Source organism: Vicugna pacos, chromosome 2 (genome assembly GCF_048564905.1).
Source record: "Vicugna pacos chromosome 2, VicPac4, whole genome shotgun sequence".
Lineage (NCBI taxonomy): Eukaryota > Metazoa > Chordata > Mammalia > Artiodactyla > Camelidae > Vicugna > Vicugna pacos.
In genome coordinates, this window is record NC_132988.1 from 39,119,128 (window position 1) to 39,125,127 (window position 6,000).

A 6,000-nucleotide genomic window follows, 5' to 3' on the forward strand; every position below is an offset into this window, starting at 1 on the left:
CACAGTAAAGATTAGGAATCAAATACCTATTTCAGTATATAATGTAAAAGAGATAAGATCATCCCCATGATTTGATTGAAAACTAAAATAATTGTAGGTCACTTTTATTTATATCTTACTACAAATAAACTATGAGTCATAATGCAACACAATAAATTAAAAATATTTAACAGCTTCAAATAATTATCCTTCTGTATTTACACACAGCAGTTTTACAGTGAGAAATATAATGTAATTTAAATACACTACAATGGTTCATATGTGTATGAAGACCCAGAGTGTTTCATAAATTTGGAAAGTTTAATCTAAATCTTCATGTTTATAGTTGTACAAATGCATTTTTGTGTGCCTGTCTCTCCCTATTAAGCTACCTTTCAGAATTTTTAAAAAATGTAACAAAAATAAATAGCATACTCAGCTTTCAAAATATTTAAATTTGCCATATATATGAATTTTAATTCATAAGAAACTATTAAGAAATATTGATATCTTGATTTCATAGTTGATTAGACTCAACATGCTTCAATGGTAGATAGTTTTTTCAAAAGCATTTTAAAAAATGGTGTCAACTTGTAACTGTGAATCTACATAAAGAACAATGTTGAGATCATGACAAATTGTATGTTTGATCCTGCCTTCATTTTTCATAATTCAGAGAGAAGGGTATGACATACTTGTCTGATGTGAGGCAGAGAAATAAAATGAAATTTGAAATTCTGAGGTAATAGACACCTACCTCAATATCATAGGTTATCATTACTGCTTCCATCTTTCCTTCAATCATCAGTATCCACAACAATGGACTTACCTAAAGACATTGACACCTTTCTCCCTGAGAGGGAGGAGATACATATATGAAGATGTATATTTCCAACCTAAATTAAGTTGCTGCCCAAAAAGTTTACCAAATGCAGGCTATGCAACTTATTTCTCCAAGCTAATGGTGACCATGGAAACGCTGGTCCCATATAGGCCCATCATGGGTCACTGTTACGGACCCAGATTCAGCCATACAGTATTTAGGTAGTTTAATACTCAATATACAGCTTAAAATCTTAACTTAGGGTTATATTTTTGAGTGAGTTTTTTTATTAGTAAGATTCAGCTTCTATGTGTATATTTCATTCAAACCCAGACTGTTTGTATCCTAGCAAGAAATTTTATTCTTTACTATTCCTACTAACGCCCATTAAACCTTTCAAAAAGGCCTCAAAAAATTAAATTCCCTGGAAAGTCTAGGTCTGAGATAAATGCAGGTCTAACTTCTGATAATATATGTTTATGGTTAGTGGTCTGTTTTGTCCTGAAGTAAAATGATCAGTCACTGAATTTTATTCACGTTTCTTGCACATCCACATGTGTTAGTGGATATCCATGCAGCCCAAGCATTTCTACAGAGCTGATATGGATTCCTCTCACCTTCATAATAGGGGATTTTTTTTTTAATTGAAGAAAAATCTCTCCTCTGGTGTCTCTTTTTCTTATCTGATTGCTGTGGCCAGGACTTCCAATACTATGTTGAATAAAAGGGGCAATAGTGGGTATCCTTGTCTTACTCCTGATCTTAGAGGAAAAGCTTTTCACCACCAAGTTATTATGTTTTCTCTGGGCTTGTCATAAATGGCCTTTATTATGTTGAGGTATGTTGCCTCTATACCCGCTTTGTTGATAGTTTTATCATAAATCGATGTTAAATTCTGTCAAATGCTTTGCTGCATCTATTGAAATGATCATATGATTTCTGTTTACCACATTATTTGATTTGTGGATGTTGAGTTATCCTTACATCCCTAGAATAAATCCCTCTTGATCATGGTATATGATCCGTTAACATGGTGTTGAATTCAGTTTGATAATATTTTATTGAGAATTTTGCCTTTATATTCATCAGGGTTATTGGCCTGTATTTTTCTTCTCTCATAGAGTTTTTCTCTGGTTTTAGTATCAGAGTAATGCTGGTCTCCTGGAATACAGTGTGGAAGCGTTTTTTTCCACTTCAACTTTTAGAATAGTTTAAGAAGGACAGGTTTTAACTCTTTAAATGTCAGAATTTCCCTGTGAAGCTGCCTGGTCCTGGAATTTTGTTTATAGGGATAATTCTGATTAATAATTCAGTTTCATTACTAGTGATTGTTCTGGTCAGATTTTTTTTATTTGTTGCTGATTCAGTGTTGGAAGATTATATATATCTAGGAATTTATCCACTTCCTCTAGGATGTCCAGCTTTTTTGCATATAATTGTTTGTAGTAATCTCATATGATCCTTTGTATTTTTGTAGCTTCAGTTGCAACATTCCCTCTTTGATTTCTGATTTTATTTAATTGGGCCCTCTTTTTTTTCTTGATGAGTCTGGGCAAAGGTTTATCAATTTTGTGTTTCTTTTCAAAGAACCAGCTCCTAGTTTCATTGATCTTTTCTATTACTATTTTTTTGCCTGTATTTCATTTACTTCTACTATGATCTTTGTTATTTCCTTGCTTCTACTAACCATGAGCTTTTGTTTTCCTTTATGCGTAAGTTTAGATTTTTAAGATTTTTGTTTGTTTGCTGAAGTAGGCCTCCATGGTTATAAACTTTTTTAGATGTAGATAATATAACCCTGTCCCATGCTCAGCATTAAACTTGAGTGTTTAAAAGTCTGAGACTTGAATTTTTACTAAGGCATATCAAAGTTTAAACAGAAATTGTGGTTTCTTATTCTGATTAGGTATTGTATGTGAATATGATACTATTTAGAATACATTTTATTGTCTTTTCAGGAGTTCTACTTTAATAACTGCAGACTGGCACAGTAAATGTTCCAGTTTAAAAACTTACCACTTGCAGTTTGTTTGGAAGGGGTACAGTAAATTTTAAAACTCTTTTTAAACTTTTGCTCATAGATGCATGAGTGTATTAATAGTATTTCTTAACATTTATCATTTAAAATTTTAATTTACCAAAAAAAATTATATATCTTACATTTTGTTGAGTGCAGAAAGCCATACTTAAGGAAAGCAAACAGTAGTACCCTGCTGAGAATATTTGGTGACATCATTAAATTTCTTTCATTTGCCCTTCAATTTACCACAAGATGAAAAGAGTTAGTATTATTATAGGTATTAAAACTCCAAGATTCTAGGAGAAAAGTAGGTTACGCTGCAACAAAATTTTTCACCGGCATTGGTCTCACAGTCATGCTTCCAGAGTTTTAAAAAATGTATCAGTGAATGTAAAGGGACCTAGGATGACGAGTTTGATTATTTTGCTTTGAAAGGTTTATTCCTTTAATCCTGAAACTGCTTTCCAATTTAAAAAAAAAATTAGGTGAATTTTGTTAGTAATTTTTTAGCTACTTCCAGTCATATTGAATAATTATCTAGGGTTAATTAGGTTATGAGTGCCTGATTATTTTGCTTTTCCATTGGGCAGCCTAAAATGTATACAATCAACTTCTGACTTTGAATCACAAGTGAAAAAAGACTAACACTGGCCAAGAAGAGCTTAATGCAGAAGATGGAGAGCAGAGATACAAATAGTCTCTTACAATTTCAATCCAAGTATCTACTGAATTAGAAAAACCCTCAAAATAGAATACAAAAATAAATCAAATTTTTAATTTTCTATTGATTATATGATTACATTTGCTCATGCATATAAAGACATTTAGTTAAGCAAGTAATAAAGTAGACTGTAAAGTCTTTAAGTGTCCATGCTTTGAAAATAAATGTCATTTGTCTAGGATGCTTCAATTATTTTCTCAAAACTTCAGGCATTTAATTTATGTGTATTTCAATTAGGTCTCAAGCCATTTTATTAAATCAAACTTTCATGTTTGATTTACAATGTATAAATATTTAAGTGCAAAATATTATGCTGAAAACTGACTTTAAAATAACTTTAACAGATGTAACTTGTCACCCAATGGCATGTGGAAATCCCAACAGGAATTTGATTGCAACTTAAAATCTAGAAGGCTGATTGGATATTATAATTGGTATTGCATGAACGGAAGTAAAATGATTATGCAGTGTGGTTTAAAGGAAGTCTAAAGTAAAATAAGGGTTAATATTCTTTGCATTTTCTTTTTAAAAGTTTCAAAATTAATATTTCATTGGTATATCATGTATTATTAGAAGCAAACCATTTCTTGAACACAGCAAAAACTCAGTTTTGAACAGCTTCATTATTCTGCCTAGAAATTAAAACTGCTTTCCTGTGTGTTAAAACTACATCAAGTTATTAGGAAGATACATTGTATTTCAGAACCTAGAAAACTTTAATAAAATTGAAATTTTTTTAATACATGGAAAGGTGTGCATTTGGATAAAAATGTTACATTTTGCAATAATAACAGTCTTGATTTCCTTTTTTATGTTATGTTTGAATACTAAATTAGACAATGAGACAGTAACAATATAATCTGCTCATGGTTTTATAATATTGAAGACGTACATGCTAAGATCTGAATTTTTATGCTTACCTAAAAGGCTAATGATCCAGAATTTTGCTCAATTGTTGACTGATGCACTTACATGACTTCTGAGAATTACAACAGATCAGTGAAAAATCCTCTCCAATATTCAGCAATGATGGAATGGATCAATGATGAGAAACCATGTACGAATGTAAGAATCAGAGAAGGTTAATTAATGATCAATCTCAAATAATTTTACTTACATGATTATCATCTATCATCCATCTCTGTTACATACACTTGAAAAAATAAAGTCTATCATACTGCATTTTTAAAAATCTTGAGTTAATTATAATCCAAAAATATCTATTTAAATGGAAAGTTTATATGTAAAAAATTGTGATACTCTTTGTAATGGTTTAAAGACTAAATCTGTTTTAAACAGGCTAATATAAATATCCTCTGGCATCAGATCAGCCTTGCGATAATTACTTCATCATGTGGAATTAGCTAGGTGTCATAAAATATATTGTGTCCACTGACCTAGAACATTTTATATTTTGTATGCTTGTTAGAATGTGCTTGTTACAATTGTGGTTTTAAAGAGAAGAGAATTATTTTTGCCAATTATACATCAGCTATAATATAAGCAACTCTAAGATAGATAAAGGCTGTTTACAACTCTGATGAACTTCACTTCATGTCTGGATGACTGGCGTATGTCAATGGTGAGACTGTTTTCTGGAACGTGTGTGTGTGTGTTTGACAAGATGTAAAAATATGTCAGTTATAAATTTACTAGGGGGAATATATTTGAGGCTAGAGGAAAAAACATTGTTATAAAATACCTATGTAAAAAATATAAAATGAATATATATTTGAATCTTTAAGAATGAGACATTTGGTATCACTAAAAATTTTATTTGTAGAAAAGTTTTTGGGCTAGACTTGGACTAGAGTCAAATAATTTCAAATGCAATATTGTAAGTATCTTTTAAGTTATTATAATTTAAATTATGTTAATATCATTTCCAAAAATAAAATATAAGACATATATAGACTGTGAATAATATTCAAAATACAATGTTTTATATCATAAATATCGCATGGCTTGCTTTAAATAATTTTAATTAATTTGAATTTCTAAGAACCATGAATTTTAAAAACAAATGCTAAATGTAAAGCTAAAAGCATGCATAAGGTGAGATTATTTTGGTTTCATGTCATGTTTTTTTCCTGTTATTAATCTCATATTAAATCTCCTCAACTATCAGGAAGTTATTAATAATTGTTATTTTGATACTATATTTGGTGAAAAATTATCCCTTTACAGGCCGTTAGTCTGCCAATTTTTAGAGAGACTGAGTGCCAACAATAGTTAAATGAATATGTGGTTCATTTTTGCATATAATGAAAATCTATCCATATTGATAATCTTCTGTATAATTTCTCACTTCACCACTTATGTTGTTACGAAGGATTAAGTATTAGAAATAATATTTCAAAATATTTTCTGATTTCCATAATACACAGAATCTCCAAAATTACTCAGAATAACAAAAAAAAATCCTACCAAAACTCATTGCAGATTTAACTGAAACTT

The 6,000-nt window shown here is 30.2% G+C and overlaps 1 long non-coding RNA gene across 1 annotated transcript in view; it reads right to left on the reverse strand.

The window, feature by feature from the left end:
• The window catches only part of LOC116285695 (uncharacterized), a 63,340-nt gene extending 58,741 nt beyond the window's left edge, over window positions 1-4,599 (reverse strand). Inside the window, exon 1 of the long non-coding RNA XR_012059361.1 lies at window positions 4,464-4,599. This is a non-coding gene — a long non-coding RNA (uncharacterized lncRNA). The remainder of the gene's footprint in view (window positions 1-4,463) is intronic.
• Between the last annotated feature and the right edge of the window lie 1,401 nt (window positions 4,600-6,000).